Genomic DNA, 27,715 nt, shown 5'->3' with positions numbered 1-27,715 from the left:
TGAAGTCTTGTGTATAGAACAGGGAAACCTAGGCTTAAGGTCCCGGGAGATCATGAAATTCGTTGATTGACTTGAGGTTAGCTGCTACTTCTTGACTTAACTTGCATCATTGGATCATGCTGAGACTTCAGTAAAAAAAAAGACCACATGAACAAGGACATCAAGCTTCTGACTAAAAAAAAAAAGTGGGGGAATGCATAAAGGGGGAGATAAATAAACAGCCAAAAAAAAAGAAAAGAAATCAAGTTGCTGGAAAAATCCATGAATTCTTGTGCTGGAAGCAGGTGGGACAATTCTACATTTTTTTTTCCTCACAGTGCTCCTGTATTGGCAGCGATTATCAATGACTCACTGGTGACAGAGCAATGGGGTAGAAACGAGGGCAGAGGTATTTTTGCATCTCTCCATCTTTCCTGACTTGGGTCAGGGGGAGAAGAGGGTAATAAACGATCAGCTAAATGACCTAAATTTTCCTCCTGGATTGTGTAGATAGATCGTAGGTTTCTTTGGGCTCTTTCAGATCCATAGTCCCAACTATCCCACTCATTCCAGCCCAACGCAACCACTCTTCTTTCTCCTACTTCTAAATGCTGCTGTTTCAGACATAGTGAAAATGGAAGTGGGGACCGATGAAATGATGAAGGTGATTCTCCACTACCATTTCCCCTCTGAAGTTACAACTCAGAGTGGGAATTCCAAATTATTTTACGGCCCCAGGGATACTACTCTAAGGATTAGAGGACTGCAGTTTAAGTAACACATTTGCATTGGCATGGTAGCAACTGAAGTTTAACTCAGGAGGAGAAGAAATGGAAGAGGAAAGAATTTGAGTTAACATGAAATTGATGCAAACAAGCCATTTTAATTGATGGAAGACAAAAATACATCTTAGTATACACCCAAAGATCTTGTAGTAGCATTGCAGTTTTGCCACACATGAGCAACACTTCTAAGATTCTTTCTCTGTGGACGTTTTGCCATGATACCCACCTTTTGATTGCCTACAGATGGCTAAATCTGTAGACAGTATGATTTCAAACATGTTGCTAAACTATCTCCTGGGGTTGAGACCATCTGTAATGCTGATTCCAACTAAGACACACTAGAAACTTCATCCATCTCTGCTAACTGAACAAGATTTCCTTTGATTGACTCTTTTTAAAATTTAGTTATATAACCTGTTGTTCCTGGCAGTGAAGCAGGCCGTCACCAACTGTTTTTTGTTATGTATAAAATGCGTGTGTAGGGTGTGTAGTCTTTTGGCGCATTCCTTAAACACAATCCCTAAAATAAACTGGAAGAATTTGTCGCTCACTGCTAGCACACATGATTTATATGCAAATGGAGTGAAGCTGAATCCCTACTATCTTCCAGTATTTGTAAAAGAAAAAAAAATGGGGAAGAAATAAGAACAGCCTGAGTTCTCTATCCTTGCATAAGGCTTTGGTGCTTTGTCTAGACTTGAATCTCTGTGTGTTCAACCATGTTTATGTCTTTGAATAAAAGTGCCACTCCTGTTGTTATCCTCACTTTTTATAGCTCTATCACAGTTAAATCCACATGGACCGTGCTTGGATTAGAAGAATGAAATCATCATAGATACTTTATAGATTTAAATACTACGATCTGCTAAGCACCAATCATTCTTCAGTAGGGAAATTTGTACATTAGTGTACCTTTTGAAAATTATGTAAAAAAATCAGCATATTTTAAATAAGCTACAGCTTCGTGGCTGTAAAGCAGTGCATCTCATAGGAAGTTGCATAATAAGGATTGTAACTACGTCAAGTAGCCAAGGAGAAAAGTGTAAGTAAGTGGGACTTGCCTCAAAAAAGGGCTATATGGGGTTAGTTGCAGGAGTTATGTAATAAATAACTCTGTTGTAGAAAGACACAAAACGGATTAGTATAATTGGTTGTGGAATTTTTTTTAACATCATTTTGCTTGACAGTTTTATGGAACTCAAAAATTATCCCTGCAGCTTGGAATGGATTTGGATTGATTCAGATTTCTCTGCTAAGAACGTTAGAACTTATATTTTCTGTCTCCGGTGAGAGCAGATGCTTTGAAGAGGTCTTGGAAGCCTAGCTGCAACTCCCTCCCTTCCCATCCAAGTTTCTGGAGAATGGAGCAACAGAGATTGGGGGACTGAAATGAGCACAGCCCGCTTGCATTGACCACTGTCAGAGAGAGGTGTGGAGGAGTGGCATTGCATTATTTGAGCGCTCCTGCTGGAATATTCATTGCATCCTTGCAACAGATTCCAATGATGGTTTGGAATCCCAGCAAATAGTGATGAATTTGTTAAATTTTAAAGAAGAACTGTGCTTGCTGGAGCTTGGGCTGACATGTCCACCACCATAGGTCTGCTTCAGCTGTCCCACATCTTTTTCCATCAGGAAACATACAAGATTACCAAAGCCAGGGGGTTGATAATCATGGGAGGGGGTAGAAGGGTCTGGAGGAGGAGGAGGAGGCATTGAAGGCCCATACACCATTCTAACAGGCTGGATTAAACTCACAGTCTGGAAGTTTCCCCCTCCGCTTTGACCTTGCCACGTATAGATGTCATGTAGCACTGGTGGCATTTATAGGCAGGTTACTACTTCCCGACTCAAAGAACAAGAAGACCTACTATGCAAAGCAGGCCCAACATGCCTGAAAAAATTCAGTCCAGAGGCTTGCCAGGTCATGCATTCAGATTATCCTCATGAAAACAGAATTCTTTTCCCTTGGAATCCTCCCTTCTCTTCCTCTTCCCTCCCCTTTAATCAAAGGGCCCTTTATCCCTTTAAAGGGATACGTTGAAATGGCATCACACTGGAAAGCCACGCTGGCATTTGAAACATTGCAGTGGGAAAATTGTCTTTGAGGACAAGCTGTCAACTCAGCACTTGAATTAAACTGCCGTTTACCAAACAATAAGCAAATGTGACCTAGTGGAGCACCATCTGGCATCTTGCCACTTTAGGGATGGATGTTGGATCTGGTGGGAGGGAGAAACTGTCAGTGTGTGTTAGACTGGATCCAGAGGAACTTGGGGGAAAAATGGTTCTGGAATACACAAAACCCCAGTAAAAATCCCAAATCTATCATAATTCTCAGCTGTGTGTCACCTCCGAAGGCTTCTTTACTACTGATTTTTTAAAAAGGAAACAACATAGTTTGTAACTATTTTTTCCTGACATCCAAAATCAGATGCACTAGAAGATCCTTCTCTCTTTAGCAGCACTAAGAGTGACAGACCTACACTCTGTAGTCAGGTGAGAAAGAGGAGACCCATTTATGTGTGTGTGTGCAACAAACACACAAGCATGTTTCCTTGTCACAAAAAAAATGTAAAACTATGAATAAGTCGCATCAGTCCTAGCTGGTGGTCATAATCAGGAATGCAAATAGGAAAATACTCAGTGCAGAAAGAGAACAGCACTGAGCAGATTGTTGCATTCTTCTCACATGAAGAAGTGACCACATGGGGAAGCTATCTTGCAGGGCTGCAAAAGCAATCCATCTTCCATTTATTTTACCTCAAAATGCTCAAAAGCAATCTCTCCACAGTGCAAACAGCAGCAGTGAATGAAATGCACCACTTTGTTATTCTTGGCTAGGAAATGACATATGAAAACCAGCATTCATTTGGTAAAGTTGCACAAAAATCAGGGCAGATTTGGGAAAGCTCCATGTAAATGAAATAGTAAAATTGTAAACTGAATAGCAAAAAAAGCCGTGTATTAAGGAAAGTTGAATTACAGGAAAGCTTATGTTTTATCCTACAGGAAATATTACCTTCTCCCTCAGCTGCTCAAAAGATGTCTTCACCAATGCCTCCCAAGGTCTCTCTGTTAATGGAAGCCCAGGCTGTGTCATGCTGGTGGTGGAAATGCTCATCATTTGACAAATAAAAAACACAAAAATGTTGTCACAGCTGTATAAGATGCATGTGCGAGACGGACTGTGCCCTGGTGTCTTTCATTTTGATCTTCAGACATGGATTTTGTGTGTATGGCTCTTAAACTGGTCTTCTGGATTATAGGTAATGAGCCTATCCAGTTAGAAGATCTATGATGTCAGCTCGGTGGATACAGAGCCCAAGAATGTATGTAAATCATGAGTAAAGTGGGGGGCGGAGAGTATTAAGCCTTTCTTCTTCCCCAGCATGGAAGAGGCTCAAAGACAGCAGGACACACATGGGAAGGGGAGTGATATACTTCAGGAATACCTTAAAGTATAGCATGACAAGTCCTAATGTGAAGGGAGGAGGAGTCGAACAGTGGGGCTTCGCATGCCAACTGATGACACCAGCTTTTCAAAAGAGATATATTAACAGTACAGCTGTAAACTCAATTTGTATGCATTTATCTCCTTTCTTCACTCATTTATCTTCACGTTTCCAACAGATGCTGACTAGCCATTTCAGCTCTTCTCCCTGCTGGGTGATTGGGATGTGAATGAAAGTAAATCAACCGCTTTCCCCCACACCACAAATCTTTTTTTAATAATTAATCCAGTGACTCCACTTTTATTTTTGCCCTTCCATTCAGCCTGCTTATGAGGGAGGCACGCTCTGTCTTACAAAGCTGCCATTCCCAGCCTGACACAGGAATGAGATTGTGCTCAATTTACAACAATCCTATTAGATGGACACTATTTCCCTGGGGTACGAGAAGACCCAGCAAGAAGGGCTTTCTCTTGGAGTGCAGAAAGGACTTAGAACAACCTACTGTCTTGTAAAGCTGCAGGGCCACTTGCAAAATTCAGCTGGAGTAAACGATGTATGGCCCTCCCAAATTGCTGAACCAATTCTCAGCATCCCCAACAAGCCAGGCTAATGGTGAGGTATATGGAAAGTTGCAAATTTGCAACACTTTGAGAACCACAAGTTGCCTATCTCTGCAATTTGGGCTGTCTCCCCACACCTGAACCCCAACAAAAACCATGGAGGATGGTGGAAAACCCAATCCTTCCTGCTTACTCAGGAAGTTGTGAGTGGCTATCTTTAATCATGCACTAAGACCTGAAGGTATCAAGACCACCCTAGACCCATCTGGATTGAACAAGATACCATGCAGTCCAAAGTTAAAATGGCTTAGGTGATTATCTAAAATTTAGCATTCATCCACTTTAAACCTGCGTACTATATGTTCAGTTCAGTTCAGTTCAATTTTATTACGGTCACTGACCAGTACAGCGTACTATATGGCAAAAGTAAGTGAAAAGCTGAAATCCATGAAATAAAAAACCAGAGTTAATTAGTTCCTATCATCATGATTACAGAAAGCTATGGGGACTAAAGACTTAATTTTACAGATTCTGAGTGATTAAGTTAAGAGTGAATCTTTTATGAGACCCTATAACCAGCTGCCTGTGCATTTCTCTTCCTAGGTATGGGAAGCTATTTTCTATGAGGCTATTATCTTTTCAGGAAACACTCTGTGATCTTTCTAGCTATCCTACAAATGGTGCAGGTTGTAAAGCAAGAATGGGGGATTTTTCCCCAGGGGAAAGTGAATGGAGACTGCTATCTACAGTGAAGAGGGATGGGCCTGCTAATAGTGATTGGTAGGTTCAAAGCTACAAGGGGGTCAGACCAAAGCCACCAGCCCCTTGCTCCTTCATCTTTCCATCACCCTTTTAACACACTCTCTGATTCTGGCATCCTTTCTTTTCCTCCACTCTCCCTTTATCTTCTCTTTGTGTATCAAGTTGACTTGTAGACCATCTTGGCTCTTGCAGCAAAATGTCTTGGCCAGACCTGAGGGAAACAACAATGGAAAGCACTATCTTGAAGCACCAAGCTTGATATGGAGAGATATCCATAGTATCTAGCAGTCACTCTTTCTGTTTCCCTCCCACTCTCTGCATCCTCAAAAAAGGAATGCCCAGGAGAGAGAATAACACAGAAGAAGGCAGCTGCTGTGGGAGATGTTGGCAGATGTTTCCCTTTATGGACAATGATGAACCAGTAATTAGAGCAAGGAAGAGTTTGTATCCAACAACTGAGAAGTTATACTGACAGTTCTGTAAGGGACAATTCAAGGAACACACAACTATTCCAAGGTAGGCAGTTATTTCCAACAACTATCACCTGAAAGACATGGGTTTTCTCATCTGTAACACATGGCTGAAAGCAATGCTATCTTACTCCGGTCAGAATACCATGTAGGGATGTCACACAAAAATGCATCTCTAGTTCTGTATTTGTCTAGGACAGTGTTTCCCAATCATGGCAACTTCCAGATGTGGGCTTCAACTCCCAGAATTCTCATAATTAACCATGGTGGCTGTGGAATTCTGAGAGCTGAAGTCCATATATCTGGAAACGTTGGTAGCGCTAGGTACACTTCCTTCACTATACTGAAGAAAGTATTAAGGCATAGTCATATATTAAGGCATAGTCCATAGGAACACCAGGAACTGTTGTTGTGAAGGAAGCTTGTAGAAGCAGAACCTCACACCATCTGTAGCACTCAGAAGTAAAAAGTAAAATTAAGCTGGAAGACCCAAGAGCTAGCTCATATATTAGTTAGGTTAATGCAACTCTCTATCCCCCAATATGAGAAAATGTTTCCACTTCCCAAACCCTTTCACTCCTTTTTTTGCCCACATCAATATGCAAAGGTGAAAAAAGGAGTTAACAATGCAGCAGGGCATATCTTAAAAGTAGACTGAAAAGGTCCAGCCATCCAGTTCTCCCAATTCTTCAGAAGGTTAAGAAAATTGCCTAACCCCAGTACGTCAGCCTCAACATTGTCAAGGTTGGCCAGCAGTTCTAGACAAGGTTCTTTCCCAGGTCTGTTTGGAGACAGCTGACACTGATGCTCAGATGTACTGCCTGCAGAATCTGCTCTCTGTCACTGAGTTACCAGCTGCTATTACATACAACCATGCTCTTTCTCTAACTACTAAATCAAGATTTACGTTTATTAAATATGTTGCAATAAAGCCATTGTATAAGGTTTGAGGAGAGGGATTCTTAACAATCAATGCGCCACAGCTTCAAATAGTCAGGCTGTAACTTTTGGACTTGTAACTTTTAGGCTATGACAAAAGCAGCACATGTTAAAAGAACTGGGCAATATAATCAGATAGCAGAAACACTACTTTGATCTCATCAGAATCTAGACCGGTGTTTCTCAACCTTGGCAACTTTAAGATAGGTGGACTGCCTGGCTGGGGAATTCTGGGAGTCCACCGTCTTAAAGTTGCCAAGGTTGAGAAACACCGGTCTAGGTGATGGATGTCCTCTATCTTGAGGATCATTTCTGCACAGATGAATATACTGAAAAAAGTCATGAGGCAAATATTCAGCCAAGGAATTGGCAGTATATACAGAATGTTTCCATCAGTAACAGTGGTAATATCTCCCAGTGATAATTTCTGTTGGCATAATTTGAAACCTTACAGCTGTGAAAGCCTAATGTAATTTGTATGAAGCTATGTTAACTAGATAACTGGTTCTCTTCACCCTACTTTAGCAACAACCTGGACTGGGGGCTTATCAGTTAGTCCTAAAATCATGCAAAAACAAGCAAGCAAACAAGCAAACAAAAAAAACCCAAACCCAAACTCTCATCTCTTAGCTTTCAGGGTGATTCAGTGCAGGCATATCCACGGATCATATAATTGGGATGGACTTTGGAGTGCTGATTTTCTTCTGATGCTATTAAATCTCAGGCCAATGCAATATTTCTTTCATTTCAACCCTTGGGATTTTTCTGCTATTACTCTTCTGACTATCCAGTTGACTTCATTATTACTTTCTTGACTGGTTAAGAAAGAATTATCTCAAGGCTTTGCTCTGTGAGCCTCCGAGATTGTGGACAAGTCCTTCCTTTCATTTGTATATGTTGCCTTGCAGGTATTTATAGATTGCAGTTGTGTTGCCCACGGCAGTTTCCGAACTGTATCGTTACCCTCTCTTAACAGTTATAGAGATGACATACCCTCAATTCCTTGCTAGTTTTTGCCTCCTATTCTCCTTAAACAGGGCAATATTTCAGGTGCAGAAACTCAAAGTTTTACAGTGTCCTTCATACAAATGCAAACAGTTGCAGTGCAAACAGTTCCCACTCAAGAGACTTCAGAAAAGGCAGAAGAATTGAGAAAACCACAGAAGAGGGAATCAGCTTCTGCAAAGTTACAAAATACTGTCCTACAGGTAGTTTTATTTGAAGCACACAATTGCAGTTTTTCTTCTAGTAAAGAAGCCATATTAGATTTCATATAATTATCTGATATATTACATCTTCCTCCCATCTTTGAAAGTGAATATGGTGCAGGAATGGTGCAGGAATAAGCAAGGAATTAATGTTCTTCATATTTTTGCTACAATTAATAAAAGGTTACAGGGTTTTATTTCAGAGATAAAATGAAACAACTGGAACATTATGGTTCCTGATTCAGGCAGCTTTTCCAAAGGTTGAAACAATTTCACAGAGAACTTTGAATCTATAGAGTACTATGTGCAGAACTCCATTCAAAGCTTGTTAGCTAATTCGGTGGTCATGAATAGTTCTAATACTGTAGAAGCTTCTGTAAAGATACCTGTTCTTGTAATTGAAGAACGTGGGTGAAGTAAGGCTATGGCACTATGCAAGCAGAATTTAGGGTTCTCTATAAAGCAGCCACATAAACAGAACACTTATCAACAGTTTTCCATGATATACTAAGGTCATCTGACTAAGGTCGTGCTGGCTGAGAATTTTTGTAGTTGTGCTCCCACAACTGGGGGGCACTAGATTGTGGAAGACTTATTTAAGCATGTCCACAGGCAGAAGGACTAGATAGTCCGAGAGCAAAGTGGTCTTTAAGTGACCATATCAGCCAATGCTCCTTCATAGGGCCATGTCAAAATAGAAAATGAAATAAATATAAAACCTCATAAGATGCTGTAACACAGATATCTATCTATCTATCTATCTATCTATCTATCTATCTATCTATCTATCTATCTATCTATCTATCATATTTTTATCACTGCCCATCTCCCACATATGGGATTTATATGATAATCTAAACTATTAGTTAGACCAGCCCCAAATAAAAGGTGAGGGTGACATTCATTTTTGCTTCCTCTACGCTCTGCATGTGGAGAAGGCAGAAGAAATGCATTCCAAGGCTATGCATAACAGTAGCTACACTCCTACTAAGTGATATCCATGTTTAGCAACAGTATGCAGGGTCTACTGCATGCTTAGATAGTTCTTCCCTGCAATCAGAAGAGAAAAAGCTCTAGATCAGGGGTCCGCAAATTCTTCAGATCATTGACCTCTTCATGAAGCTTTTAGATTGTTCATCAACACCCAAACATTTATTACATGAAAACAATTTAATAAACACTATTTTAACTAATTGAGAGCCAGTTTGGTGTAGTGGTTAAAGCGCCAGGCTAGAAACCGGGAGATCGTGCGTTCTAGTCCCACCTTAGGCACAAAGCCAGCTGGGTGACCTTGGGCCAGTCACTTTCTCTCAGCCCTAGGAAGGAGGCAATGGCAAACCACTTCTGAAAAACCTTGCCAAGAAAATTGCTGAGACTTGTCCAGGCAGTCTCCAAGAATCGGACATGATTGAACAGATTAAAAAAACCTTTAATCATACTACTACTACTACTACTACTACTGATATCAACTCCTTGGATAGTCCCATTGAACCTTGAGGGTCTATATTGACCACTTTGGGGAAACTTGCTCTGGTCCCATTGCTCAGAGCTTCTAATTATCCCTTAAGAAAAAGAAGAATGCTCTAGGGCTCACACTTAAAGTCCTCCCCATCAAATGTGTCAGGATGATGTTAGGCAACCTTCCACATAGGAAAAAGTACCAAGTCACTGATTTGGAGTCTAAATTGCCTTCTTATTCCCTGGCACTCTCCAGGGATTTAACTGTCAAGCAAGCTCTTTGCATCCATTTTTTTGTTTTGTCCCATGAATTTATTGTAAGCTGCCCAGAGTCGTGTTTGAGATGGGTGGTGGAAAATTTTTATTTATTTATTTATTTATTTATTTATTTATTTATTAATAAATTCATTCGTTCATCCATCCATTCATTAATTCATTCCTCTCTAGGGTTGGAGTAAAAAGCTTGTGGAGGAGGGACAGGGATGCATACTCAACCCTGATTATGTGAAAGTGAAGAGCTCCAATGAGTCCATAATCCTATTTGCTGAGCATGGTTACATTCTGGCTGTGGAGAAAAGTGTAGTGGTACAAAGTGGGCCTGACAGAGCATAGACCAAAAAACAAAACACCCTTCCCCAAACACAAACACCCCCCCCAACAGAGCTTAAAACAAAGAAACAATGAATAAATTAAGCTTTTAATAATGTAAATAAGCTCTTAAACAATGGTTTGCTCTTGATTTTTGGCAGCAAACTGTAGTACCTAATTCCAGTGACACAATTAGAAGAAGGTCTAATTAGAGGGGCTGCCAAATGGGGGCTCCATTCTAGGGGATCAGGATCCCTGACTGCCCAGCATAGTGTGGCAAATGATGAAGCATGCATCAAGATGCCATGATACAAAACCTGGGACTTCTGCACTTATATTTGCATCATGAAATGCAATATGCATTTCATATTTTATCATTCCAGTTTCTACCATGTGCCCAACTTGCCCAGGGCTTCTCATCCCAGCCACTTCATTCCCCTGAAGGTGACTTCAGTCTCCCTTGCAAGGAGATTCATTTATTATTAGTAATATTTATAATTCACCCAATCCCCAAGACTCTGGGCAGTGTACAGGTATAAAGACAAAATGTATAAAATCAACAATACTAATGTCCAAATTAACATCCAGAGTGGATGCCTTTCATTAGTCAACTGGGGCTGAAGGCTTGCTGAAACAAAGTTGTTTAAGAGAAGGCTAAAAGGGTAGGGAGAACGCTTTGAGCAGAGAGAAATTGTTCCAAGGGTGGGGGCTACCACAGGGAAGGCATACCTCCTAGTCCATCCCCTTGTATTTTAGTTGGGGAAGGGTACTCTTTGAAACCATTTCTAGAAGACCAGACTGGCTGGGCAGATTCAGTTGTGGGACTGATGGGAGTAAACTTGGTAAAACAATAATGCTGTCCTAACTACCAGGAAACACACTGAGACAATGACTTGGTCTCTAATATTTATTACTAGTACTTAACAAGAATCCTAACAAACTGAGGAAGCGTGGGAAAACCCAGCCATATAAACCCCAAAGGTTAAGGCGGTCCCAATCTGTGTCTCTTTGAATGGCTGAACAGTTCCTCAGTGCTACGCATGCGCTTGACAGTCTGGGTGGGAGCCCCCTGCTCGCCATCCTTACTCATGACAAATGCCCTCAGTATTAGATACAATAGCTTTCTCCCTTCCCCATTCTCTTACCTGCACAAACACACCCTCGGATTCAAAAAGTTGGCATTCCCGCAGATTTCTATTCTTCCCACGACAGACTTGCAGTGCAAGAGGGCTTCGGGGCAATGCCTCTATCAGGAGTTAATCAGCTAGTTCTGTTCTTTAATGGTTTTTTCCTCCTTCAGCTGCCACAGTTGGAAGCTTGCTCCTGCTGAGCACCTGGGAGTTTAATTTAAGAACCATGTTCGCCAATGAATTCACACCTTTCGGCACCTGCCCTCTGAGATGGAGATAAGGGTTTTCACAGTTTCCAAATCTCCTATGCACTCTGGAAGGATTCTTATTGATATGACTGCAGAGCAGGAAATAAATATGTCCCTACATCGTTGGTGTACAATTTGGCAACTGTCTCCCTGCTCATTTCCTCAGCTAGACAACTGTCTCAGGGTGATTAGGTCAGAAAGTGGCTGGTTGGTAAGGTCACAGGGAAAATCAGTGAAGGGCTGACTCCTCTGTTCTAGCTCTTTTTCTTTCCCGTGAAGCCATGAGAAATCACAAGTAACTTCTATAGGCAGCCATTCTGCATAGAAAGATCAGTTTCACTGGCACAATTTCCTTTTCCAATTTTTGTTGCTTCTTTGTTTGAGGCCACGAGGAATGGACATAGCTCTGAACGTTTTGGAAACGCAGATCTTCACAGAAATCTTCAATTCAGGAATGGGGACCTTGTGACCCTTGACCCTAAAGATACTGCTGAACTATGTATCTCGGTATCTTTCATCGTTGGCCTTGCTGGAGGCCGTAGTTCAGCAACACCAGAAAAGCCACATATTTGCTGTACCAGCTCTACTTCGTTCACTTTGCTCTCAATGTTTGCAATACTTTTTGGTATTATTTTACATATTCCCTCCTTTCTTCATGCACATGTCTGCATGTACATACATCAGATCAGAGTGCGGGGCTCAGTGTAATACTTAATGTTGTGTTCTAATGTTGAATTCTGTTTGGTCTAAATCTAATCTAAATGCCAGCATTGGACATTTTCACATATTACCGTGTTCTGTAAATTTTCCTATGAATTGGGGGAAAAAAAAAGGAAAAATCTGGGTCTGATGTTAAACTTTCCCTAACATTCATAATTTTGCACAGAACTTTCCATAATGCCATCTTTATAATGCAACTATCCTAATGAATTTGACAATTTATCTCACGGATTAAACAGAGACCAAGAGACCATCTTGTCAAAATGTATTAGGTAGCTATTCAGTGCAGAAAAGTTTGGGCCTCAACCGGTTATTACTTAGTTTGATTGATTATGAGTCACCAAGCTGGGGTCAACATTTAGCAACCACATAGATAGAAAGATCTTCTCTGAGTTGATCTATCCCCAACCTGGCCCTTCAGGTTTTCCAAAGGTATACCTATCACCAATATAATTGATCCATCCACCTTGCTGCTGGTATTCTTCTTTGTCTATTTCCTTCCACCTTTTCTCAAGGGAGGTGTTGTCTGCATAATGTGTACAAACTATAGTAATTTGAGCCTGGTCATTTGTGTGTCAAATGAGAACTTGAGGCTGATTCATTTGATGATCCATTTGCATAGAGAGGCAGGGAGATGGCCTTCAAGCAAATATTCAGAAGCCACTGTGTAAACAAAGAGATCTCTTTCCTAATCTGGTCTACTTTAAAAGAATTACCCTAATAAATATATAAGAGAATAAAGCTTTCCGTATTATTCTGTCCAACTCAATGGCATGTTGGAAAGATGTTTTGTAAATCAGCACAGAATCCTGTCCATCAACTCTCTGAAAATGGGACAGACCAGGACTAAATTAGTGTGAGCAGAGGAGCCAGCAAATGAAAGACAATGTTCAAATGCGGGCCAGATGCAAATGTGGCCAAAAAATTTTCAGGCTCTCTCCACCAGTGCATCCCTGTGAGAAAAGTAATGGGCAACAGCTTAGAAAGTTAGCGACTGCTCCATTTTAAGCCATCCACTCTCCTGGCCATATGACTCAGAGCTCAGAGAATAAAGGGTTAGAAAGAATTCCAGGAGCCATGCTCTGCGTGATTTCCTACTGTATATATTGCATTATTTCTTAAATACATGTCCTTTGGGATAGCTCTTTTTCCTGCGATAATTTCCATTCTTTGCATGAATTTTTGACGGTCAAGGGCAGATGTCAAAGCCCTCACATTCAGGCCAACAACATCCTTATAATGGATCATGGCTTCTTTCACCCACTGAAAATAACTCTTTGTACAAACTCTGGGCTACACTAAACTCAGTCTGTGGTTTCCCCATGTTTAAGCCATAGGCTCAAGTCCTTACAGCGGAACCAGCTAGACCAGCCTTTCTCAACTTTTTGACCCTGGAGGAACCCTTGAAATATTTTTCAGGCCTTGGGGAACCCCTGCACATTCAGGCTCAAATATAGGTCAGAAGTTACAAGATTATTATATTCATTTCATGTGCAGGCCTGTATCTATGCATTAACAGTGTTCTTAAACTGAAAATAAAGAATGAAACTTACCTCTTCAATGTGAAGTTGCCCGAATTTGAAATAGTTTGTTAAATAAATCGTGATCTCTTAGGGAACCCCTTGTTACCTCTCACAGAACCTGAGGGTGCCATGGAACCCTGATTGAGAAACCCTGAGCTAGATACTGTAGTCAATTTTCTATCAACAGCCACCCTAGTTTCTTAAGGATGTGCTCCTTTCTCTTCCTCCGTCTCTGTCTCTCAACTGGAAGTCTTTTGCACTGATTTCTTCTCTTCATTCAAACTTCTGACATGCCTGCCCCTATCAGGTGAATCTTATTTATGTTATTTGCTTTGCCTATATTTCTAACCTCTCTCAGCCAAGCTGTGCTTATTTATTTATTTCTTCTAGTGGCTCTGGAGCACTAGAGGGCCACCTCTGAATTTACTACTTCTAATTTAAACAGCGTGCACGATGGAGAGAAATGCATTTTCATCAGGAAACAGGGTCCTGGTTTCAGGCTTCAAAGGAGATCTTATAATCAACAGTGTGAAAATAGTGATGAAAAATATGGAAAAACATCTGGGCTAGAGTCTTTTTAAGCACTAAACATGTATGCATGGAGATAAATAAGGATTCGTAGAAAAATAAATTTCTCCCGATTCAGTGGGGCAATTCTTACGAAAAGTCATTTCTCCTGATCTGATTTTTTTTCCTGATTTGATGGATATCAAAAAATAAATAATTGCCAAGAGGCCATTCAAAAACATTTCCTTCCTTCCTTCCTTCCTTCCTTCCTTCCTTCCTTCCTTCCTTCCTTCCTTCCTTCCTTCCTTCCTTCCTTCCTTCTTTTTCTTTTTCTCTTCCCTGATTTAAGACTTAACTTTGAGGCTGAAAGAGCACATTAAGAAAGGAGGGAATATGGCAAAAAGACATGTATTTGCTTCTGGAATCCAGCATTTCATGTGATTTTTAGAAAGGATTAAACTCAATCAAGGAGATTACTGACCACTTTAGATTGATATAAGCCTATCTTTGTAGCTCCACGGTTTTAATATGAGTGATTTCTAAATTTCACAACTATTTATTTATTTATTTATTTATTTAATATCCTGCCTTTATTATTTTTATAATTAACTCAAGGTGCCGAACATACCAAATACTCCTTCCTCCTCCTATTTTCCCCACAACAACAACCCTGTGAGGCGAGTTGGGCTGAGAGAGCGTGACTGGCCCGAGGTCACCCAGTTGCTTTCCAGCTGAGCAGCTGGAAGATCCAGGGCAGCCTTTTACAAGGAGCGTGCTCCCATCATTGTTGTGACAACAGAGTTATCAGGATATAGTGCAGGTATCTTTCCCAATAATGAATTAAATTTACTGACATAATGGTCGAGCTGGTGGGAAGTAAGCCATTTACCTAAGATCCTATTCAAAATCATATTTAAAGGCAGTATCTATTTGGTTATAAGATGCTGAGTGCAAACAATAAGTATTGCTCATCTATGAAATGGTTACTTAGTTTGGTCTGTCCTAACTATGAGAGAGAGAAAGAGAGAGAGAGAGAGACAGACAGACAGATGGAGAAAGAGAGGTATTCCTCCTCTTCCTCCTCCTCCTCCAAATGGGGAAAGAGACCAACTGGTAGCTCTGCTAAGGAAAAGGTGCATAGGTGTGATGTGAACCAATTATACAATTTGCCAAGGAACCCTTGCACCCATAATCCCCACCTCTTCATGATTCTGCAGTTTGCAGCACTGCAGTTTCAAATGCAAATTTGGAGTGCACAGTGGGTTTCTACTTTCCTATTCAAACCCTGTTTCTTTTGTAAGGAAGTTTCCTCGTTTTGGAAAGAAAGCTCTGTTTAGACTCTGTAAGCCTATCTCTGGAGCTCCAAAGCCTTTTGTGTGAGCAATCTCTAAGTTTTTCATTGTTCTATTATTCAGCACCATAGATTCTTATTTTATTTTATTTGGAGTTTTAGTTTAGACTGGCACTCCTCCCCTCCCCCTTTCCTTAGCTCAGAGGCAGTCAATAAACCTGGCAGCTTTACATACCAAATTGAAGTTATTGGAAATATATTTCACACATCTACGCAAAGCAGGAAGGCTGAGATTAAACTCCTGTTGGGTTGGGCCTGAAAGTTATGTTAAAGCCAGCACTTGGAGATATAATACTTTTGGAAATTTACCTACTATATCCTCTGTCCAATGGCTGGCAAAAATAATGTGCGATTCTGTCATTTTTGGGACCCAGTACAACTGGGCATCCAATTCCCTCTACTCCCCTCCGTACGTTCAATGAAACTGTGAAAAGGGCAGTAGGAATTTTCAGTTTAAGCAGGATTGGTACAGCAGCTTCCACTGTGCAGTGTCCTCCAGGTGAGGCAGACTATAAATCTCTTCAACACCAGCCAACATGGCCTTGTGTATCAAGCACTTACTCCTTCCTTCCTTATCAGGAGCTAGAAACACACTGTGACGTGTAATCAATCCATGTTTCTCAGTTTTTGCCATAGAAGCCTTCAGCTATAGGACTGTTTGATGACTGTTTCTGTATTATACAAGAAGACATTTTACCATCTGAGATCCTGCCTTCTGGGCAAAGTGGTATAGTTTGCAAATGGATAAAAATAGGTCAGAAAACTTCCTGAATAGCCTTCTGTCCTCATAGTAAACTAAAATATTTCATTATGTATTTCGGGTAGAACCTCCTTTGGTGGTAGCTGAAGTTCTTCAAAGCTGTCATCCATCCCTACCTCACAGGGTTTGAGGTCTAAGCTTAAACCTAGCTAAGACAAGAATTTTGATCCTATACATCTGAGAGTAAGACCCATTGAACTCAATGGAATTTACTTCTGGGTAAGCATGCATCAGATTGCACTATTAAGTTCTATTGATTTCAGAGGTGAGAAAAGTTCATACATAACTTCATCTGAAACGAGTTTAAGATTAACTTTGTTTGAATGACATCTATAATCTTAACTTTTTTAATCTGGGGATTTAGTCAAGTTTTCAGCTTTATTCTTAAGTCCCTGAAGTCCTGTTAAACTTTATTGATTTTTTTTTACCAATGATAATGATTTCTTACATTACTGTTATCCAAATCTCATTCTGTCTGCTGATATTTATTCCAGTGGTCAGAAGTGGTTTTGTCAATTTGTCAGAGGTTGCAATTTGTCATTTTAGTGTGCATTTTGAAGTTATTTCAGCAGATCCCTGACTATAATATTCACTACTCAAGATACTCTCCTTTTTTTGATCCAAAGGTTTCCTTCTTTAAAGGACTCCATCATTTTTCACTTGCTGTCTTACATGCTTGGAGCTGCTACCAGAAATGAGTGTGATGCCTCTCTCTTCCCTTTCACAATCCTACTTAAAGTAAAGGTAAGTCTTCTTTGAGCTGACCTCAGCCTGATGACTTCATAGAAACAACCATGAAGTCTTCTTGGCATAAATATGGACATGATTTTCCATTTGTTGATTTCCCAGTAGAAACCTATGGATTTAGTATTCCCTGAATGTTTCCCATTCGTGTACTACCCCAGCTCAGCTTTATTTAGCTTCCAAACCAGGCACATTCATCTCAAAATGTTTGGTACAATTCCAAATTCCCATGCCACCTAGTAATTCAACCTGTAACTAAGCCTATGTCAGTGTTAGTAAAATTATTGCAACAGGGGTGTCTGTGGGGTACATTCATGTCAAAAAAACAAAACAAAACAAAAAGACAGGTGTGACTGGATGTCTGAAACTCCACTTCTCTCACCATGGCTGCATTTACTGCCCACATAAAGAAGAGGTAGGGCTTCAATTGCTCACTCATGCCCACTATTTTGATGTCATTGACCCCCCTCCATGGATACCCTTGAATTGCATACTATTTCCATTTCTTCTCATGCCTCTACTTCCTCTGTTCTTTTTTTCTATGTCAAAATTTTGATTAACATAAGAACATAGAAGGGGCCCTGCTAGATCAGAAAGACAGACCATCAGGACTAGCCAGGTGATTCCAGGAGGCCCACATAAGATACAATAAACCTCACTCTCCTATATTTCCTGGTATTAAGAGGTACACTGCCTCCAGGATAGAGGGTAATATATAGCTAGTAGCCTTTTCCTCCATAAATTTGTCTAATCATGTGCTGGAGCTGTAGAAGTTCAGGTCCATCATTCATCCTGTAGCAGCAGATCCCACAGTTAGATTATGCTCTGTATGAAAAAAGTACCTCCATTTATTTTTTCCTGAATCTTCCACCATTCAGCTTAATCACCCTAATCATTATAAGAGAAAAACAGTATCCTTTACTCATAGAGAATGATCTAGTCTTTTAATCACTTTTAATTGCCCTCTTTTTGAACTTTCCATACTCCATCTTTTTTGAAGTATGGCAAATAGAACTGTGCATGCATGGAGTTTTACTAAGCTACTCATTTCTAATTTAAATCTTCTGCAAGCTTCTCAGTCTCTTCAAAATTTCTCAGCTTGGATGAGTTTGGATATCTCTAAGTCAAAACCTTAAAACTTAAAAGAAGACTTCATGTATAAATAAAATGTGTATTTTAAAAATATTCAGAAAATGCTATCTCTCACAGTTCCTTCCCATCCCAGCTGAATCCAACTTTTTTATTTTGCTGTTGATTTCACAGCAACACCCCACCCCCTCAAGCTAGCGATTCCATGTGCAAATGAGTTCTAATTGGTATGTTCTTTGTAATTACTTCTTCCAGAAGTACCTACTCCATCATCTGCCAGTTGGCAATTATATCGATATTATTGATTTTAGTTTCTACTCATCAATACCATAACATAGAGAAATGCAAACACAGTCTGGGGGTCATCTTCCTGATCACTCACTCTGATTTGGAAATGCTTGCTATCATATGATTATTGACTGTCTCCTTCCTCCAAGCAAAATGTTACTTTTTGGTATTTGATGCTTGTTAGGCTATACCATGATCGATCAATGCCTGGTTTTATGAAGCCAGACCTGTGCAAAACCTAAAGGGGCATGAAATGAATACAGAGAACTGTTTCAAAAGATAGACCAAGGTGAGATGAATCAATTGAGACTCCAAGAGTGACATGTATCCTCTGAAAGCGTTAGATGTGGCCCCTAGAATTCTTCTAAAAGTAGTGGCAAAACTGTAATTATTAATGTGACAAAAGGACAAGAAATAATTAAACATCTGGGAATAATCACATTAATTAGCGTAGTTTATTATGCTAATTACTACAGCATTTTTTTTTGAGATGTGGTCCCATATTACACAAAGGTGAAGTGTGGCCCTTGACTCAAAAAGGTGTTGTAGAGCCTGGTATAAGGGGATTTTCCAAGAAACGTCTAATAATCCTGCTAACTGCTAGGGGTTAGGCTTTTTTCTGATGGAATTTATAAATCAGTTGATTTTCAGATATATGTAAACGAGAATGCTTATATGCAAATTTGGAGGAAAAAACTTCAGCTGTTACAGGGTAAGGTGTTTGTTTTAGTTAAAAAACAGAAAAGTAAGCCTAAAAACTTGCCTAAACCAAGTTTCCTTGATTACCCTGGAATTATTCTAAGCATGACTTGGCGGAGTCCAAGCAACAGATATTGCCAGCATCTATTTATACGGTTATATTGGAAACGTGGTGGTGGTAGTGAGAACAAGGGACAATTCCATTACAGATAGTTCTGCACCTTTGACAAACATTACTTAGGAAAACGTCCCATGTGAGACACAGCCATGGTAGCAGAGGGGTAAATATTACTGAGGCTGAAAATGAACATCATAGCATGCCCTATTTCAGATTTCACTAGAATGGAATTTTCTGAGGAGCTAAACTATGAGCAAAAGAGTAAGGTAACTGCCATCTCTGGGACATCATGCACAACCTGTTTCTACACAGAAATAATACGTCAGGAAAAGGGTATATGTTCTCCCGAATTCATGGCCAAATAGATCACTTGAACTGAATCCACACCCTAATGTGCACATGACTCTTTTTCTTTGTCTTCCTTCAAATAACATTTCAAAGAACCATAATGCTGGAGTATTAGAGCTATATACTGGAGAATACTTAATGCAAATTATTTATTTCTCCTCTAATCTCTTAACACCAGTTTTTAATCACACAGGTGTGCTAAAAAATAATCAGGAAGGTTAAAAAAGGGATGATTATGATGATGACTTATTTGATTTATATTCAATTTGAACACTCAAGCTGGCTCAGTTTGAATATTCAGGTTGACTAAGAATCAATAAAAATGTAAGATATGAAAAAGAAGATATAAATGCAAACTGTATTTAACAGTAACAAGACAGTTGAAAGAAATGCACCTTGACTGCTTTTTGGAAGAAAGAGCAAAAGTCAAACTGAATTCCCCAGAGTACAGCCCACATCCTGGGAGTAATGGGGAAGAAGCCCTGTCTTACTTGCTAAACAAATGAAGCTTTGCTAAGAGAGGCATCTTCCACAGGACTTCTCCTGCAGATCTTAAAGGGCCAACATGTTTGTGCTCAGAAAGGCACCCTCAGCTAGACTGATGGAGTTGAGGGCTTTAATTGTACAAATATTTAAAACTGTGCAGAACAAGCAATGGTCACCAGCATAAATCTTCCAGATCAGGCAACCAATCAAAGCGAATTTTTGCACCGAAGGTATTGCCTAGTCTGGCAATGAAACGTCTGCAAGAAAACAACAAGGTTCAGAGAGCACCAAGGATGCCACAGATCAGGCAACATATGATCCCTCTACTTCTCACTACTTAACAGCTTAGATATTGCATTAAGTGATAAACACAGGTTATAGTGATCACTCGGGATGAAATTATATTAGGCTCCTAGAGGAAGAAAAAAAAGACACTGAGAGGACATACCTCTTTATAACTCTCAATATCAAACATCATGCAAATTAAATAGTTCTGAGGTTTCTAGATGATAAAGCCTTACAAGGTTCAGGCATCTGCAGGATCGTCTCACCCACCTATCTTGACCACTCCTTTGGGAGTATTCCAGATGGGGATGCTGAAGCTCCCCATTCACAGCAGCCCAATGATAATCCTCCTTGCTGGCTGCCCCATGCTTTGGGTAACTTTGTCTCCTGAGGTATGTGGTGCCCCTGGACCAGATTTAGGTCCTAAGTTCTGGGAAGGTGTAGAGTTTCGATTTGGCAATATAGCTATGCAGTAACTGGACTTGGCAAGTATGCAGCCAAGATACACCGACTTAAGCTGCCAAAGCTTAGAGGGTGCCAATGCTGCTTTTCCTTCCAAATCATTCTAAAAATGCGAATTTTTGCATTGGCAGGAGATGGTACCATCAGTTAGTGTGGCCTACAGGCAGCATATACCCTTGATCCAGCACCACCAAGATGCATAATAAAGCCATGAGGGGGGGAAAAGGGCTCTCTTTCAACAGAAGGTTTGAATGCCTGCAGAAAACAAAGTATTTCTTAATCATTTAATGAGTATCACTTAATGAGGGTCATGTGAGCCATACAAGAGGGCATAATGTAGGGAGACTTTCTTATATGAGATTATAATAAGATGGTAACTAATGAAAAAGAAAATCTGAAATTTTGAGAGGGCCTTCAGACTGTGAGGTCCTAAGCTATATCTTGGGTACTTCATGCTTAAAAACAGCTATGGGTCTCTCCACCACAAAAAAAATATTTGAGCATAAAAAGACTCTTCAGATATTTTTTCTTGCAGGATATCTGTGCATTGATGGTGGTAGGACTGCCTAATTGTCATGACCTCGTTGAAAGGCACAAAGAGCCTCACAATGTAGATCATGATCATAAAGGAATAGAGGAAGGAGATAATTAAATCAGAGATTTAAACAAGCACCCAAAGCACCCACACCCATGGACTCATATACAGCCGAAAAGAAGGGCTTCCGATGAGCAGAGATAAGCTGCACCTGGTGCCCTGGAGGACCTTCCGGAATCAAGAGGACAAGGGAAGACACCGGGAAAACGCCCACGCAACCATCAAGGCACCCATCAAGAGGGATTAGGGACAATGAAGGGTGGAGAAGCACGGGACCTTGAAAGAGGGTATAAACAGGGCGCCTCACCACCACAACCCCGTTCCCGTTTTTCGTTCTGTCAGCTACCATTCCAATAAACCGGAAATCCTTAATACCCATTAAGTGAGTCCGTGTCTTATTGCGAAGCGAGTCTGACCCTGATACTAATGGACTGGCTTTATCTTCATATATTTGCATGTTTTCTTTGTGAAACTGTACAATGCCTTGAGTCTTTGAAGTAAGCAGTATACAAGTTTGTTTTAGTCCTCGAGGGTGGGGGGGGGGAGATAATAATTTCTTCTGATCTGCCCTTTTTGTGGTGAGTAAATAAATAATGGGTAGTCACCTACCATAACATTCCCCAACCTATGTATCATCCAAAAATGTGAACTTCAGTTTCTATAATTTGTTGGTTCAGAATTGTTGGAGCTGGTCTCCAACAGCTAAAGACCGGAGAAGGTTGTTTTAGAGGGATAATTATATTCAGGATTTTTTAATGTACAGGTGCTACATTAAATGGAAATGTGTTTTTTCTCTGCTGGGCAACATTTCACTATGTACCTCTCTTCTTTAAAGAGAAATTTTATTTCCCTTTTAAATTTTTATTTTCTTTTCTTTAAAAATTTGGAACTAATAAATCAGTACTTTTTAAACAATCAGGTTAAACAGCTATTTAGCTGGTAAATCTGGTCTGGTGTGTTAGACTGCCTAAAAGATTGGTTCCATTTTCACACAAAGATACACACACACTCACACATTTTGCAAATAGAAAGACAGGCAATCTCATGAAAAAGATTTCTCCCTGAAATGATAGTTGTTGTTTTTTTTAATAAGAAAGATAATTTATTTATGGACGAATTTGGTCATGCAGTTTCTCATTTGCAGTCTGAAGTGCTACCATCCAGAAATAGTTTGATCACAATGGAAAATGTACAGAAGATCTGTGCTGCTGAAAGCTATCAATAAATAATATGACATACACATGGTCAAATCTTAACCTATCATGTTTGTTCAGAAGCAAATTCCACTGAGTTCACAAAGATTCACTTCCAGCAGCACTGCCACCAGTATAAATATGACTGAAACAATAATTTTGAAGTGACAATAGATGGTCCTGTCTCAGAAGATGAATTTCCTCCAAAAGGAAAAAAGGAAAGGGAAATGCTTTTTCTAAGATATCACTGGCTATCTGCACTATTAAAAACTTACCTAATTACTAACGGGCACAATTTGGGAAATCAAATTTCAGTAGACTAACTTAGCCCCTTTTTGTAAATAAGCAAACTCCCAAATGCTATTAATCTGCACTCAAACAAATGAAAACAAAACCCCTAATCTGCTAAGAAGTTAGTAAAAGAGAGCTGTTAAGAAATCCCATTCTCCACATATAGCAAAGAAATATAGTTAAATGGTCTCTTAGCTAGGATATTAAAAACAATAACAAAACAATGCCTTATGGAGGAGTGATGGACAGGTCTGGACCTCCATGTGGTCACCTCCTGTGTTATCCTGGTGGTTGTGGAGATAGAGACTTTCTCTCTAGTTGGCACTGAAATCAACTAGGAGAAGAACAATACCAACCATCTCACTCACCTATACACAATTCCAGATGCAGCCCATTTTAATTAATCCAAAGGACAACTGCCAAAATGATGGTTATTGAATAGAATCCTCCCTTTTCTGCCTTCATCACAGCAGAATATTTTGGACATCCACTACAGCCCCAGGCATCATGACCAATGAGAAGGGACTGTGGGAACTGTAATCCAAAATGCCTGGAGGGCTCCATATAGCCTACTGCCTGTTTTATTGAATGGTAGAAAGACTAATAAGGAATAATCATGGTTGAATCCTATGGGGGCCTATTTAGAAGTCAGCGCAATGGGATTCAATGGAACTTAATTTCAGGTAAGTGCATACAAGGCGGCAACCTATTGTGGGTAGGGAAACTAAGAGATAAATAACCTGCATTAAGTGATATTACTTAGTATGCACTCCTACCAAGCAGAGCCGTTGCATAATACAGGCCCTATTAAGCTGCAGTCAGCTCTGTTTTGGGTCTTAGTGTCAAAATTGTTCTACAAGAGTTGTCCCTGCAGAGCACCCATTTTGATTAAGCATGTGGTATTTAATTGGAAAAAGCCATACTTTTTAATTATGGAAACACAATAAAATGATTGCTTGCTATTTTACTCTGTACTCACTCAGAATTATCTAGAAGGAATAAATATTTTCTTGGACAATTTTTTTTAGCCACTCAAGAACCCTTGGAAATTCCTTCAATAGACATATGACTCACCCCATGAATTCATCAGCACTCCAGTCCCTTGGAAAGTTATCAATTGTTATGCAAAAACACTTACAGAAGGGGCGTTTGGCATTTACAGCAGTAATTGTAGCTGGTAATGTTGTAATTTGTAATATCTCTCACCCCATTCTTCCCTTTGTTGAAGGAAAATGGGGTATAATTCTTGAAATTTTGTAGAGATACCCTACTGTGACATATGTGGTATTCTTACACCATTGAAAATATGACTGTTTTAGAACAGGATTGGTTGACAAAATACTTCTGAACCAATGCCCCCATATTGTTACTAAGTGGCAATATGGAACTTTTGATACTCTTAAGAAGAGAGATGGAACATATGAATGAAGGTATGGTTTTCTCCACCCATGAACTTAAAACTCAGGTAAGCCATTCATGCTAGATGTGGGAATATTTAAAAACAATAAAAGGAAGTACTTGATAGAACACATACTTAAACTATGGACTTTACCTTCAGATGTTGGAATGCCCACTAAAACCAATGGCTTTCTAAAGGAGGACTGAACTAATTCATAGAAAACAGGTTATCAATGGCTATTTCTCTTGATGGCATATATTATTTCCAAATGACAAATGCAGTCTTAAATACCACCTATTGCAGAGTGACAGTAAAACAGGGCTTCCACTGTTCATGGAATTTTCTGTCCATGGTGGAACTTCCCAAATGATCTGGTTGGCTTAGATAAGTCTTTGATCTATTCCAGCAGGGCTCCCTTATATTCCTTTATTCTTTAAGCCTGTAAGCCTTTGTTTCTTTTCTTCTTTTCTTCTTTGTTTTTCTTCTTCTCTCTCTTCTGATGGTCCCAAATGATTTGAAGACTAACAATAAAGCACAACTACTGAAGATAATTCTGTTTCTGATCATTCTAATACATGAGGAAAATATCAAATATGGGGAATATTGAGAACCTCATGTATCCTATCCTGAGTTCACAGAAGAAAGGAGTGTTATAACTGTAACTGATAAGTGCAAATAAATGCATTAACAATCAGATCCATGGTGGTTCAGAAGAAAATAAAGCTTAAATCTACAGCTGGGCGATATCTTTATTAGGATCAATCAAAATGACACCACAGGGTATGAAGCTTTTGAGTTCTCAGTGCATCTCAGGATGCAAAACTCCATAATTTCCCCTACATTTGGCAGCATTTAACCTCTAGGCAGTGGTAGGGTGGATGGTAGGAAGAACTTTGCTGGGAAAATATGCAAGTCAAGCAGCTATTAGAGCACATGTAATGCATGGTTGTTTGATAATCCTCACTAAGTCACTCAGCTATGTTCTTGCTGGAGGCCTTTTGTGAATGACAGATTAGTAGAAAATGATTGACTAGATGCTCAAGACCAAGTGTGCACTAGGCTTTCTCTTGCATGAATCTAAGATGATATATTGAATGAATTATTTTTTATTAAGTGTGAATTTCCATAATGGTGATATGTTATTCTTCCCGCCTTCCAACCCCCTGCCCTCTGCCTTCCCCCTTGCCTCTCTCCTAACAAAGATGTGTGGCCTGCAGTGATGCCCAGTGGAATATGAGCCAAAAATTGTACACTTTTGCTTACTAAGGGGGCATGGCTGAGTTCATTTATCAGATGGCACAGGCCTTAAGTAATCTCCCTGACATCTAAATTACATAGCCGGGTCTGCAAGATTGGATCACTGGAACTTTAATCAAGCTCAGAAGGTCAAAGAGCAACACAGAAATTCTATGTTGCCAGCAGCAGCATAGATGCCCTAAGCATGAGTTACAAGAATTGTAACATGGGTGGGATCCAAGCTTGCTCATACCTAAGAGTAGACTTAGTGTGGTGAAACCTGTGATGTGCTTATTAGTTGGGTGAAGTCAAGGACTTCAGTAAGAGGGGCATCCAGTAAAGAATCCAGAGCCACAACGCACACAAGGATTTTATTTTTTTATTTTTTATTTTTTTATTTATTTATGCATGCTTGTTTGGAGATGGGATCAGGAAGCCGGTTTTTTTTTTAAAATAGAGATAGGCATATTGTAGGGCATGCAAATGAGTTTGTGTTTATTTCCTGTCTTAAAAGGGCAGGAAATGGGGTCAATGAGTTTTGGCAATTGCAGTTAGAGGCAGGATTGGGAAAAAGACTTGGGGCTTATATGTGAGATGATATAATGACATTCTCTGAGCCCAGGTCTGAGCCTAGGTGTTTCCAAAACAGTGCAGAACAAAGACAGATGGGTATTCCTTTTGCATCTGCTAAGCAGGGAGCAAACTCCCTCCTCCCTCCACAAGGGATAGTTGGAAGGAGAATCAAAGTCATCAATAAAGCCCTGACTTCATGAGTGTGTGCCTTCAACTCAGTGTTGGCTCCTGGCAACTACTCTGGAGAAGTCCCTGAAGTTTTCTTGGCAAGATTTCAGAAGTGGCTTGCCATTGCCTCCTTCCTAGGGCTGAAAGAGAATGACTGGCCCAAGGTCACCCAGCTGGCTTCATGTCGAAGGTGGGACAAGAACTCACGGTCTCTTGGTTTCTAGACTGATGCCCTAACTACTACAGCAAACTGACTGTCCTAACTACCAGGAACACACTGAGACAACGACTTGGTCTCTAATATTTATTACTAGTACTTAACAAGAATCCTAACAAACTGAGGAAGCGTGGGAAAAACCCAGCCATATAAACCCCAAAGGTTAAGGCGGTCCCGATCTGTCTCTTTGAATGGCTGAACAGTTCCTCAGTGCTACGCATGCGCTTGACAGTCTGGGTGGGAGCCCCCTGCTCGCCCTCCTTACTCATGACACTGACTCTCTGACTTAACAAACCTAACTGATAAATGAGGGTCCAGAACACATATTCAGTTTCCAGGAATCTATACCCTAACCCCTTTTTCTTTGGAATAAACCAGGCTAATGACACCTTGTGAGAACTAGCTTTCTTGATTTTGAACTGCTGCTAGAGGCTTGAGAGACAGAAATCTATGATATGCCCACTCTTCCTGTAAGAGATCAACCACAACTTCAACTGAAGTCTCACAAATAGATGTGCCACAGATACTGTTATGGTTTCAGGAATCAGGCCGCATTGTAGATGGTGGCTCTTGGCATTGGATAATACAGATCTCTACTTCTTTCTTTCATTGGCTTGAAAACTAGTAATTTTTTCCATCTATCCCATTAATGCCATTAAAAAGTAATGGATTCAGCTTTGGCTTCCACGCATTCTAGAATGCAATGAAGCTGGAGGGCTGGAGAATGCTGCACTCTCAGCATGCATATTCAAACTGCCAGCTTTCAGCAGGCTGTCTTCTGCTCACGCTGGTATGCCAGGAGAATGACCGTGGCTTTACAGGTTAACTGAATTTCATTCTTCTCATTCCCCCAACCCAAACAGCATGGTGAATCAGTAGCATCCCACACCTTACTACCAATTAGCATCTCTGATTCACAGCTTTGCAGATCGGCTTGTGCAGCTTAATTAAGAAGGCTGTACCCAAGAAAGAAAATGGTTGTTGCCTGCCACGGCTTTCTGGGTGGAAGGGAGAGTGGTCTTCTTCCTTTGTTACCACTGGTAGACGTGGGAATTTATGCTGCTCATTTTCTTCCACGTCC

At 40.2% G+C, this 27,715-nt stretch overlaps 1 protein-coding gene across 1 annotated transcript in view; it reads right to left on the bottom strand.

The window, feature by feature from the left end:
* The window catches only part of KIRREL3 (kirre like nephrin family adhesion molecule 3), a 672,744-nt gene that overhangs the window by 70,363 nt on the left and 574,666 nt on the right, over nucleotides 1-27,715 (bottom strand). The gene's annotated exons all lie outside the window — the stretch shown is intronic.

The sequence above is a fragment of the Candoia aspera genome, chromosome 9 (genome assembly GCF_035149785.1).
Source record: "Candoia aspera isolate rCanAsp1 chromosome 9, rCanAsp1.hap2, whole genome shotgun sequence".
Classification (NCBI taxonomy): Eukaryota; Metazoa; Chordata; class Lepidosauria; order Squamata; family Boidae; genus Candoia; species Candoia aspera.
The sequence above is the reverse complement of the archived record's forward strand: the minus strand, read 5'-3'. Positions and strand labels throughout refer to the sequence as shown.